Below are 13,448 nucleotides of genomic sequence, written 5' to 3'. Positions count from 1 at the left end.
GGGGGGGTCTGTTCTGTTTTATTGATGTGTATTAAATATACAGAATGGTGTGTTGAATCTTGGCATATTTGTTTATACATAAAAATGTAATTTGATTGATTTCAGTTCCTAATACCTCCCCAGGCTCCTCTTCTCCCTCCCCGGTCCCCTTCCACTGCACTAATAGTCTATTTTCTACTTTCATGGCATCGCTTTTTTTTTAACCCTATTTATTCCATCTAGCTTCCACATATCATATATGAAAATATATGATACTTGTTTTTCTGATTTATTTTACTCAAAACTCTGATCTCCAGTTCTATCCATTTTCCTCCAAATGACATAATTTTGGTTTTTTAAGACTGAATAAAACTTCATCATGTATATACACCACATTTTCTTTATTCATCTATTGATAGACATCAAGGCTAATTCTATAATTTGTCTATTGTAAACTGTACCACAATAAACATAGGTATGTGAGTATCTCAAAAGTATGCTGACCTTAATTCTTTTGGATAAATATCAAGGAGTGGTACATTGGATTATATGATGGTTCTATTTTTAGCTTTATGAGGAACCTCCATACTGATTTCTGTAGTGGATATGCTAATTTACATTCTAACCAGTGATATATAAGATTTCCTTTTTCCCTCACATCCTCTTCAGAATTTACTAGAATTTATTCTAGATTATCATTCTAACTAAAGTGAGGTGGAATCTCAAAACATTTTTGGTTTGCATTTTGTTAAGTGTGCTAAAGTGTCAAACATATTTTCATATAGTTGTCAGCCTATTGTATTTCTTTTGAGACCTCTTGGTTCAGTTCATTTTTACATTTATTCTTTGGATTATTAGGGGGGGTTGTTTGTTTGTTTTCATTTGTTTGTTGTACTGGGGATTGAACTCAGGGGTGCTTTGCCACTGAGCCATATCCCCAGCCTTTTATTATTATTTTATTTTGTAGCAGGTTCTTGCTAAGTTGATGAGACTGGCTTTGAACTTTCGATCCTCCTGCCTCAGCCTCCCTAGCTGCTGGGATTATAGGTGTACATCACTGCACCCAGCAGTTATTTGTTTTTATAACATTGAGGGTTTTTAGTTCTTTATACGTTCTCAATATTAATATTAATCCTCTGGTAGAAGAGTCACTGGTGACAGATTTTCCTCCATGCTGTAGATTCTCTTTGCTGTGAATCATTTCCTTTGCTGTGCAGAAACTTCTTAAATCTGATTCTGTCCTATTTATTTATTCTAGTTCTTATTTCCTGAGCTATGAGTCTCATTCAGGAAGCATGCCTGAACCTATATTTTCTTCAAACAGCCTCGAAATTTCTGATCTTATACTTGGGTCTTGGATCCATTTTGAGAGTGAGAGAGAGCTAGTTTCATTCTTCTACATATAAATATCCAGGTTTCCCATTACCATTTGTTTAAAGGCTGTCTTTTATCCAATGTATGTTTTTGGCATCTTTGTCAAGAATCAGATGACTGTAATTATGTAGGTTTGCCTCTGTGTCTTCTATTCTGTTCCATTGGTCTATGTGTCTTTTTTGTACTAGTATCATGCTGTTTTTGTTACTATGACCCTAATATAATTTAAAATTTAAAACTGTGATGCCTCTAGCATTGCTCATTTTGCTCAGAATTGCTTTGATTATTCTGTGTCTTTTGTTCTTCCAAATAAATTTTAGAATTGTTTTCTAGTTGTATGGGCATTTTGATAAAGATTGCATGAATCTGTAGACTGTATTTGGTAATATGAACATTTTAACAACTCTCCTTATTCATGAACATGGGAGGGTCTTTTCATCTTATCGTGTCCAACCAAATGATTTTTGACAAAGATATAAAGGACTTACATTGGAAAAATAACAGTCTCTTCCATCAGTGATGCTGGGGGAAATTATATAAATATGCAGAAAATAGACCCCTACTTCTCACCAAACTCAAACTGGATCAATGAGCTAAGTGTAAAACCCAAAGCTATAAAACTACTAGAAGAAAATACAGGAGAAATATTTAAAGACACTGGGATAGGAAAAGATTTTTGGATAAGATCCCAAAAGCCTAGGCAAAAACAGAAAACCAGGAAAAAAGAAACTAAGAAACTTCTGTACAGCAAAGGAAATAATAGGAGCTGCGGTTGTGGTTCAATGATGGAGCACCTGCTTAACATGTGTGAGGTGCTGGGTTCGATCCTCAGCACCACATAAAAATAATAAATAAAGATATTGTGTCCATCTACAACTAAAAAAATATATTTTAAAAAAGGAAACAATATTAGTGTTGAAAATCAACCTAAAGAATGGGAAAAGATAGTTATAAACTGTTTATCTGACAGTTGGAATATCCAAAATATTTAAGGAACTCAAGCAACTCAACTGCAAAAAAAAAAGTAATAAAAGAAATTCCAATTCAAAATGGGCAAATTATCTGAAAACATTTCTCAAAAGAAGTTATACAAATGGCCAACCAGTATGTGAAAATGCTCATCACTAATCATTGGGAAAATGCAAATCAAAACTACAATGAAGCCGGCACAATGGTGCATGCCTATAATCCCAGCAACTGAGGCAGAAGGCTGAGACAGAAGGATTGAAAGTTCAAAGACCAGCCTCAGCAACTTAATGAGGCTCTAAGTAACTTAGGGAGAACCTCAAAATTAAATATTTTAAAGGGGGCTGGGGATTTAGCTCAGTGGTTAAGCACCCCATGTTCAATCCCTGGTACCAAAAGAAAAAAAAAAACTCACAATGAAATATTATCTCCCCTTGCTTAAATGGCTATTATAAAAAGGACCAAAAAATAACAAAAGTTGCTGAGGATGTAGAGAATGAAGAACTCTTTTACACTGTTTGGAGGGAGGAAATTAAATGAGTACAGCAATTAAGAAAAACAGAATGGAGATTCCTCAGAAAACTAAAAATAGAACTACCATATGTTCCAGCTATTCCACTACTGAGTATAAAACCAAAGGGAATGAAATAAGAGATATCTGCATACCCATGTTTATTGCAGCACTGTTCAGAGTAGGCAATATGTAGGATCAACCAACATGTCCACGGATGGGTGGATAAAAAAATGTGGTGAATGTATACACAATGGAATATCATTCAACTACTGAAAGGATAGAAGCCTGTTATTTGTGGCAACATGGATGGAACTGGGGGATGTGATATTAATTGAAATAAACTAGGCACAGAAAGAAAAATACCATTTGTTTTCTCATTTGAGGTAGCTAAAAAAGTTGGTCATATAGAAATGGAAGGTAGAATAGAGGTCATTAGAGGCTAGGAAGGGTGAGTGAGCAGGGATACTAAGAAGCTGAATAATGAGCACAAAAATACTGTTGTTGGAGGGGAAATAGTTATAATGTATACAAATGGGTAACTTTAGTCTAACAATTATACACATCAAATAGCTAGAGGAGAATTTAAAGCTTCCTAAAACAGAAATGATAATATTTGAGGAGACAGAAGCAAAAATTACTCTGATTTGGTCATTGAACATTGAATACTTGGATTATAATGCTGTGCCCCATACATAAGTACAAATATTATATGTAGACTATATTTTCTTTTTAAAACCTCCTATACAATCCAAAAAATAACTGAGTAACACTGTTTTATATTTGCCATCTTGGCTGGCAGTTGATGTCAGCTTCCTAGAATCACTCTAGGATTATGCTCTCTCCAGTCATGTTCTCCATACAACTTACACATACTTATCTGTAGAAAGTTTTCTTAGGAACAAAACTTATAAGAAAGTGATGTAGGTGGGATGGAGCAAAGGAAAACCTTGAACTGCAATGCAATGCAATTGTAACAAAGCAACCACCCAGCTGACTCATGGAAGCTGGGACCTTTCAATACTGTCCCAAATTGAGTGACAAGGCCAGATCTTTGTACCTTCACATAAATCAGTCACTGGATATAGCTAATTCTGGGAGGAAACCTTCAGAGGGACAGCTCCCTTTATCTGAGAAAGATCCTGACAGTGGCAAGAATGAATAACAGCCCTGAATAAGGGTCTGTGCAGAACACCCAATATGCAAGAATTCCCTAACATTTAAACAAACAAAAAAGGGTTTGTGTTAATACCCAAGAGACAGGGATAGATACAGAGGCAAACACAAATAAATTATTATTATTATTATTATTATTATTATTAGTATTATTATAGTTATTTTTCAGTTTAGTATTTATTATTATTAAAATGTTATATCTAATTATAGATGATTTAGAAATGAGAGACAGTTTAAATTCCTGTAATCTTATCATCCAGATATAACCATATGAAAATTTTTGGGTATTCTGTCTCCAGAATTTATGTCTCTTAATTGTCCAGAGCAAGTAGCTGTCTTTGTTTTCTGAAAGCATATCTGATTGGCTAGGGTTAGAGATTAACAATGTTTTCTTAAAAATTCATGATAGCACTAAAAACAGTGATTAAAAAAGAACTGCCATTTTTTCTCATTATGTACAATGTCTCAGACTTTCATATTCACATATTCTCATTAGCTTTCTGATTTGTAACTTGTAAATTCTAAAGACTTTATCCACTGTTAGATTTTAGCAGTCTCAATCTGTCTTCCTGATTCCTAAGTGATCTGATTTGTCACACAGTGCCCTATGCTCAAGCAAAGAATTCAAACCTCTTTCTCTTCCCCAGCTTAATTGATATTCATGTGTCCCATCCTCCTGCATTTATAATCCACCTGTTACTGGACTGAAATGATATTAAGCATTGTACTCATTGTTCATTAAACTGAAAATTAAATTTCATCATCAACTATAAATTGCAAGGAATTACACAATTTATATATCATTCAAATGTTTGCTGAAATTTAACTTTTAAGTGTTGGGTAATTCCTAAAGTAATTATTTATGTATGCAACTGTTAAGAAGGCTATTAGTGAGTTAGATTCTAGTGACACACAGGCAGCAGTGCCATCTGCAGGCCTCTGCTGCAGCTCTTTATACTCCATGGAATCTTCATGAAAGGATTTGATTGCTGAACATTTATGGCTTTTACAAATCAAGTACAAAGTGATATTGACCTGAAACTTAAGTATAAATTTTCAGGTTCAGCCCCCAGCCCCCGTTAGGGATTTTTTTAACACTGAGCTAATATCAACTATTACATACATATTTATAAACAAAATATTAAACATTATTGTACAGGATCTAGAATATACATAAAGAGAGTGAATGAGCCTGGATACTGAACCATGCAGAACTAGTTTCTAACGGAGACACTATTACTTACCAACTAAGTGAAACCTTAAGAAACATAATTTCTGAGACTCACTTTCCTTCCTTATAAAGTGAGGGTAATGCTTTCTTCATTATGTTTGAATGTCAAATGAGATACATGTACAGAGTGCCAAGAAGGGAATGTGCATAAATATGCCCTCAACTAGTAACAGCTCCTTTCCCTGAAATGTAAGCCAAAGTTATCTTGAAGCCATTTGTTACCTTTGTACCTAGTAAGTTTTTAAGAATTTTGCTGCCTTGGTGGTATACACCTGTAATTCCTCAGATTCTGGAGATTGAGATCTCAGTAACCCAACAATTACATATAACTAGGAGGATCACAAGTTCAATACCAGCTTTGGCAACTCAGTGAGACCCTATCTCAAGCTAAAAAATAAAAAGGACTGGGAATGTTACTCAATGGTTAAGCACCCCTAGGTTCAGTCTGCATTATACCAAAATAGATAGATAGATAGATAGATAGATAGATAGATAGATAGATAGATAGATAAAGTTTTACACATATCATTGCTTTTTAAAGAAAATGGAGTTTAAAGGAACTATCTTCCTAAGAAACTTGCTATCCATCTGTAGTCCATCTCTCCATTCTCATGTTCTTTAAAATTTAAATAGAAATACATATGATGGTGCCTGCACATCATATGTATTCTTGTATATAGCACAAGAGATTGATTCAAACTGAATTTTAAAGGTATGATGGAGTCTTGTTTTCTAATGTACTAATGTACATCGTTGCTACTATTTTAATTTGAGACATGTGTAACTTTTTAAAAATTTATTTATTTATTCTAATTTGTTATATATGACAGAATGCATTTCAATTCATAGTACACATATAGAGTGCAATTTTTCATGTCTGGTTGTTCACAAAGTAGATTCATACCATTTGTGTCTTCATACATGTACTTGGGGTAATGATGTCCTACTCATTCCACTGTCTTTCCTATCCTCCTGCCCCCTCCTTTCCCCTCCCTCCCCTTTGCCCTATCTAAAAAGTTCCTCCATTCCTCCTATGCTCCCCCACCACCATCCCCATTATGGACCAGCATCCTCATCACAGAAAACATTTGGCGTTTGTGTTTTGGGGATTGGCTATTTCACTTAGGATGATATTCTCCAACTCCATCAATAGATAAATGGATTAAGAAATGGGGTATATATACAAAATGAAGTTTTACTCATTTTAAGAATGAAATTAAGGCATTTGCTAGTAAATGGATGGAATTTAAAAAATCATGTAATTGAAATAAGCCAGACTCAGAGAATCAAGAGTCAAATATTTTCTCTCATATGCAAAATAGGAGTGGAGGATTTGATATTATAAAGGTATAGGGAAGATCAGTGGAATAGAAGGAAATCAAGAGGGAAGGCAGAAGGATGGAAAGGGGAGGAAATGTGGAATCAATTTAACAAATCATGCTATGTGTACATATAAATATACCACAGTGAATTTCACCTTTATCTATAAAGCACCAATAAAAATCAAACAAGTAAAAGGAAGACCAGTAGAGAAAGAAGAAGAGAGGGAGGGAGGAGAGGAAGGAAAGGGGAGGAAATGGGAACTAAAATGGTATATATCAAATTCCATGCATGAATGATTTTATCAAAATGAACCCAACTATTACATATAACTATAATATACTAATAAAAATTTTAAAAAGACCCTATGTCTATGTACGTTACTGAACTTAACCACTTTGTTAAAATAATTTCCTCACGTGCCTGTTCCTTTGCATTGGCTAGGAGCTGCTAGAGAGCTGTCCTGTTCATTGTGTGATCTACAGCACGCATCACAGTGCCTCTCACATGCTCAGAAGTAAGTACCCAAGAGATGTTCAATGAAATAAATGAACAGATGGATGGATCTGTGTCCAGCTTGAGGCTCCAAAGTCTCTGACTTTGTGAAAAAAAAAAAAAACACTTTGCAAGTGTTTCTGAAAAGCCATTTTCTACAACATCTGTGATGTCACAAAATCTTTGGTGTTTTGACTCCTCAGGAAGAAATGGAGTCAATTCTAATTTTTCACAATTCCATGTTTGTGAGTTTGCCTACTTTCTAAAATTCATGTGTAGCCCTCAAATGAAGGTTTTTGGCACTTTCATGGTTTTTCAAAGACATGCTGGGAGTGTTGTGATATGTCTCCTGACACACATGTCCCCACCTAAACAGGTGACACTCTGCTACCTTGTTTCAGCTCATATGATAAATCAGTGTCCTTTTCAGGATGTTTTGTGGTACCCATTTTTGTGCTTTTGTTATTGATTTCACTATTTAAAATAATGATCCCAAGCCTAGTGCTGAAGTGCTATGGAATGCAGGCGATGATGTTCCTTCTGTGTGTGTTAGATAAGCCACATTCAGGCATGAGTTACTGGGCTGTTGGTTGTGAGTTTAATGCTAAAGAATCAATAATACATATTAAATAAGGCATCTTTAAACAGAAACACACATAAAACAAGGTTGTGTATTGATTTGTTGATGAAAATGCACAGAGTCTCCAAAAACCTAATCCTGTATTTCCCTTTGGAACAAAGATTCAGAATCCACTATTTCAGTGCTCATGGTGAGTTTATAGGACATAACTACTGCAAATAATGAGAATTGACCGTATTTAAAAACCATGGAAGGATGATTGATTTTTTCCCTATATACTTCTATATTTTCCAAATTTATAATTACGAACATGCATTAATTGTGTTACAAGGAATAAAGTTTTTCAAAATAGATACTTTGTTGGAGATAGTGTAGTTTGAGTCCAAGTATTTATTTAGCATTGAATCTGGGTGTAAGTCGCTGCTTTGCCATTTAACTAGCTGGGTAACTGAAAACATTTCACTTCTCTTAGCCTATTCCCCATCTATAAAATGTGGATAATACTATGTACTTTGGGAGTTATTCTGAGGATTGGGAAGAATGTACCTAAATTGTCTAGCTCAATATCTAGTACACAATGTACACTTAATTATTAAGTGCAGCTATCAATGTTATTAACTTTCTCCTAGAATTAAACCACAGAGCATCAGGTTTCAGAGGCTCAAGATCATTGGATAATAGTGATTTTCAACTCACATTATCCTCATTCACATGCCTAAAATGTTCAGATTCAATGTGTTGGCTTCTCTCCACTTTTGTTCATTCTATCAAGTTTGTGATTGTGGGGTTAAACATTTGATGGAGCTCCCAAACTGATACTGTGTGCTGATTTTTTAAAGACACTTGGGGATCAGCATATGATGAATGAGGTTTTCCTCTGAAATCTCTTTACCTAAAAACTAGACCCATCAAAGAAACACACGATTATCTTCTTACTAAAATGTTATTAACCAATTAAGATTAAACTCATATGACAAAGGAAAGACTGAAAATCAAACTTCACACTTTGAGCTCATTCACCGTCACCACATGTGGGTCTCCACATTCTTGTCTGTGTGGCAGAAAAAGATTTTAAGGACATTTCAGGTACATTTTAAGGACATCTCAGCTAAGCAAGAGGGTTTTATAAAGGGGAAATAGTACATACTTGAGCATGGGATGCTGTGGACAACCTCAAAGAGTGTCGCTACTTCTTGGTTTGGGACAATATTGAGGAGTTGGACCTAGAGGTGGAATCATGGTAGTGTCACTCAGTTTTGCACCTGTTTTCCTTGACATGCGCCCATGCGCCTTGAACCTGCATGCTCTAATCATGCTGTCTCATTAGCTTCTTAAAGCTCCTCTTGGGTATGTATCATACTATTGTAATGAAGATAGGGTCATTTCTCATCTTCCCCAACTGCTGTTCCCTCCCCAGGCTCAGCAAAGAGACCTACTCTTTACTGGATTTTCTTAAGTTCTCAAGATAAAAACTCCAACTTCTCCTCCCTCCTTTCTTCCTCTTAAAATTAGATAATAACCAATATCACAAAAGTTCTTTAATGAGTATGCGGGAGGGGCTCGGATTGCTCCGGAGTTGTTTTATATTCCAAAGGTTTGTTTGTATTTCTCTTTGGAGACTCAGTGCTCTTTTTATATCCTGAGATTCCTATCTCAGTACCAGCTGTCTGTTCTCCTCTTCATTGCCTCTCTTAAAAATCATTTACTATCCCTCAAAATGCCTATAACCCCTCATTTTCTTTTCCCTGGTGAAGAATGATACATAAATTTCTAAATCCCATTGGGTTATGAAATATTCACCTTCCTGGATGCCCCTGGGCAGGTAAATAAATTTGTATTTTTTTCTCCTGTTAATCTGTCTATTGCCAGTCTATTTCAGCAGACTTAAAGACTAGAAACTTCAGAGGAGGGAAGGAGAAATGCCCTTTACCCCTACAACATTTCTGTGAGTTTGAGATGGTCAATAAGATATGACTATTGCATAAATTTAGAAAATTTCTAAAACATAAGCTCAGTTTCAAAAAAATAACTAAATCCATATCTCAGATGAATTTAGTAAGTGTGATTTATCTTGAACATAATGACAGAATTTACACTTCTAAAAATAACTACACAAATGGAAGTCCCACTTGGCTTCCCATACAAGGAACAGCAGCCGGGTGTTTCTGTATCTCTCCTAACCCCCTGTTCTGATCCCACAACCTGTTCTTTCATATAAGGGTATCTTAAGTGTCACTCCCAGGGTTTTCGTGTGTTACCCAAGCAGTAGACAAAATCCCTCTCCATATGGCTGCTGTCCCACTGGTGCCACTGAGAGAACAGCTTTGCTAAGCTCCCCCAAGCGCTGCTGCCCTTCTGCATTTTCTCATCTTATTTTGCCCCTGTTTTCATGCTATGTTCTGTTTCTCTCCTGCGCACTGCGTGTCGTCTCTGCATTTTCATCCTCTTCTGCTTCAGCTCTCAACCATGTTATAAAGAATAATTACCTTTGGACAAATTATTTTATTTCGCCACCAGCCCTCTCCCTACTGCTTCTCTACTATACATACCCTAGATGCTAGCAACAGAAAAGAATAAGTAGGATAGTTTTTTGGTTTGGGGGGGTTGTTGTTGTTGTTTCCATTCCAGAACATTCTGGGCCACAGCTACACAGCAGGGATCAAAGAAAGCACACTTCAAAAGCACCCCCCACTGAGAGGAGATGCCCTGAGGCTTAGGTGCCTGAGGCAGGTTCTCATCACAGCCTGCAGTCCTGCACATCTCTTCTTCCCCAACTGCTGTTCCCTCCCAAGGCTCAGCAAAGAGACCCACTTTCTTAAGTACTCGAGATAAAAACTCCAACTTCTCCTCCCTCCTTTCTTCCTCTTAAAATTAGATAATAACCAATATCACAAAACTTAATTCATTTAACATTTATTAAGCCCTACTGTGTACCAAGTACTATAGCAAGGGGTGGGGCTAGAGAAATGACTGCCACTCTTGGCTCTCCAAGAGCTTCTCAGAGAATGGAGAAAAACAATACAACACACAAATACTTTCAATACAGGGTGATAAAGTCTGTGATAGAGATGGGCATAGGTCTTCTAAGAATTAATGCATTACTTCTGAGGCAATGTCATGTCCTTGCTGAATACCTTTCATCATATTTGCAGATCTCATATCTGTGTATTCAACCAACTGTTTAAAATATTTGTACCTGTACTGAATTTTACTAAATAGATTTTTGTCATCATTCCCTAAACAGTACAAAACAGCAACTATTTGCAAAGCTCTTGCATTGCATTAAATATAAGAAATCCAGAGATATTTAAACAAAGGGAGGATGTGTATACTTGTCAACACCACTCCATTTTCTACAAGAAGTCCTGGAACCAGTCTCCCATGGATAAAGGATGCTGAGGGAGGGCTGTATTTTGCCAAACAACAGGCATAGGTTGTAGGTAAAAGGCTTCAGAGAAAGATTCAAATCACAGGAGTGCAAAAAAATGGCAGATATACTCTGAGGGGAATGATGATAGAAGCAAATCAAGATTGCTGGGCTACATATTTGCAGGAGGGAGTTCTAGACATAGGGCTTGGAAGAAAGAGGTTTACAAAAAGTCATCTGAGTCATAGTCAAGAACCTGGACTTTGTCTTACAAAGATGAACCTTACTGAAATGCAACCTCCTTTTGGTAGGTTAAATAAAACTCTATGTCCTGATACTATACTATTTTCTATGATGAAAGAATACTTTGCAGATGTGAGAAAACTTAAACTTGAGATGGGGAAATTATCCTGGATTATTGGGATGGATTTAATATAATCATAATGGTCCTTATAAGGGAGAACAGGAGAATCAATCAAAGAGACACTGTGTGAGGATGGAAGCAGTGGTCAGAGGGCAGAGAAGGTGCAGAGCTTCTGACTTCAGTAATGGAGGAAGGGGCCACTGGAAAGAAACAGGAACAACCTCTAGAAGCTGGGAAAGCAAGGAACAGATTCTCCACTAAACACTTCAGACTAAACCAGCTTTGCAGAACCATTTTGGACTTCTGACCTACAGAATTATTTGTGATTTTGAGCCACTAAATTTATGGTACTCTGTTACAACGGCAATTGGAAATTAATACTTGCCTTGAAAGCAAGAGCTTGTGTTTTGTTTGCTACTATATCCCCAGTGCTAAACAGTGCCTGGCATAGGAGATGCTCAACAAACACTGTGGAGTGAGTGACTAGACAGGACTCACAAGGTCACCCAGGGAGAGACATAAGGCCCAACTGCTGACATCTCAGTGTATAGAAAATGCTTGTTTTGCTCTAGCAAGTAGATCTACTATATTTTTCCAAAGCACTCAAGGTCGTATGCCAGGACATAATTGAAGACCGAGGACAAATATCACCCATCTTTCTGCAAAAAAATTTCATGAAATCAGGGGAGGGGTTATTTATATAAATATTTTAAATCATAAGGTAGGACATATGGATTTTTAAGAAACTTTAAAGAAATTTGGTCCAACAGGCCTCCCCTAAATTTAGAGACATAAAACATTGACCATCTATTTGATCACAATTCTGTAGGTCAGTCATCTGGCTTGGAGTCAGAAGGAGAAGTTTTCTGGTCTTGGCTGATTAGCATAATCTCAGCTGCAGTGACTCTGGCTCTCCAGCAGGCTGGCCTGAGTTTTTTTCATGGCAGAGGCAAAATCCCAGAGAGTACAATCATGCCAAGGATGCCTGCCAAGGATGACATACCATCCTTTCAACTATATTTTATTGAACTAAGGAAATCACAAAGCCAGTCCCAATTCAAGAGACGGGGAAAAAAGACTTCGTCCCTTTAGAGAAAGGTGTTACCAAGACATATTACAGAGAACATGCGTACAGAAAGAATAGAAATTAAGGCCATCATTGTCATCCATCTTCCACATAATCCACTGGCTCATTTCTTTGTTACCCCTTGCATCTTAACTCCTCTCATTCTCAAATGGCAACAGTTATAATTAGCAACTGATGGAGTACTTGTTGCCAAGCACTATTCTGAGCACTCTAAATCAATAATTCATTTATATTTTACAAGAATTTTTAAGGTAAGTGTAATTATTATTCCTATATTACTATAAAAATGAGACTCAGAGAGGTAAAATAATTCACCAGGTATTTTACACTAAAAAAAAAAAATTGCCTCAGAGGATAAACTATGGGATGTTGATGAGAATTAAGCCAGAATTTAGTGGCAATTCAGACAATCTAAGAGCACAAACACCATTACAAAGCTTCCTGACACAGCAAAAAGCATTACTTTCCCACAAGATTCAGAGACTAGAGCAGTGGGAAAAAATTAAAATACCCTGCCATTGTTAAAGAGATATCTGCACATTTACAATCTCAGTTAAAGATAAAAAATTAAAACCATCTTTATAGAAAGATCTCTATAAGATTTCCTTACCATCCCTAAGGAACACAATTATAGTTCAGTAATATGTGTTAAGTGTCAAAGATACTAAGCACTGGGGATATCAAGACCAACTTTTAATTTGACATGCCAAGATTAACCTTAACTAATTAGACAATCTAGAGGAAACATAGCTATTTAATTCTAGAGCACTGAACCTATCCTAAGAACTAAAAAGTATCACCCAACAACCTCAACTTTGAAGCATGCTATGACCAATAAGACCAAGGTCCTCTGTCTTTGTGTATAGATCTTGCCTTTTAAACTTCTTCTTTCCATAGAAGGAACATCCCACATGCTCTGATGTGCCTGTGTGGTCCCAGTCAGCTGACATGCCCTATGCTAGTGCTTCTCAACCATGCCTAATCTATCAAATCAGACC

Source organism: Ictidomys tridecemlineatus, chromosome 11, assembly GCF_052094955.1.
Source record: "Ictidomys tridecemlineatus isolate mIctTri1 chromosome 11, mIctTri1.hap1, whole genome shotgun sequence".
NCBI classification, from domain to species: Eukaryota; Metazoa; Chordata; class Mammalia; order Rodentia; family Sciuridae; genus Ictidomys; species Ictidomys tridecemlineatus.
This window is presented reverse-complemented; position numbering follows the sequence as displayed.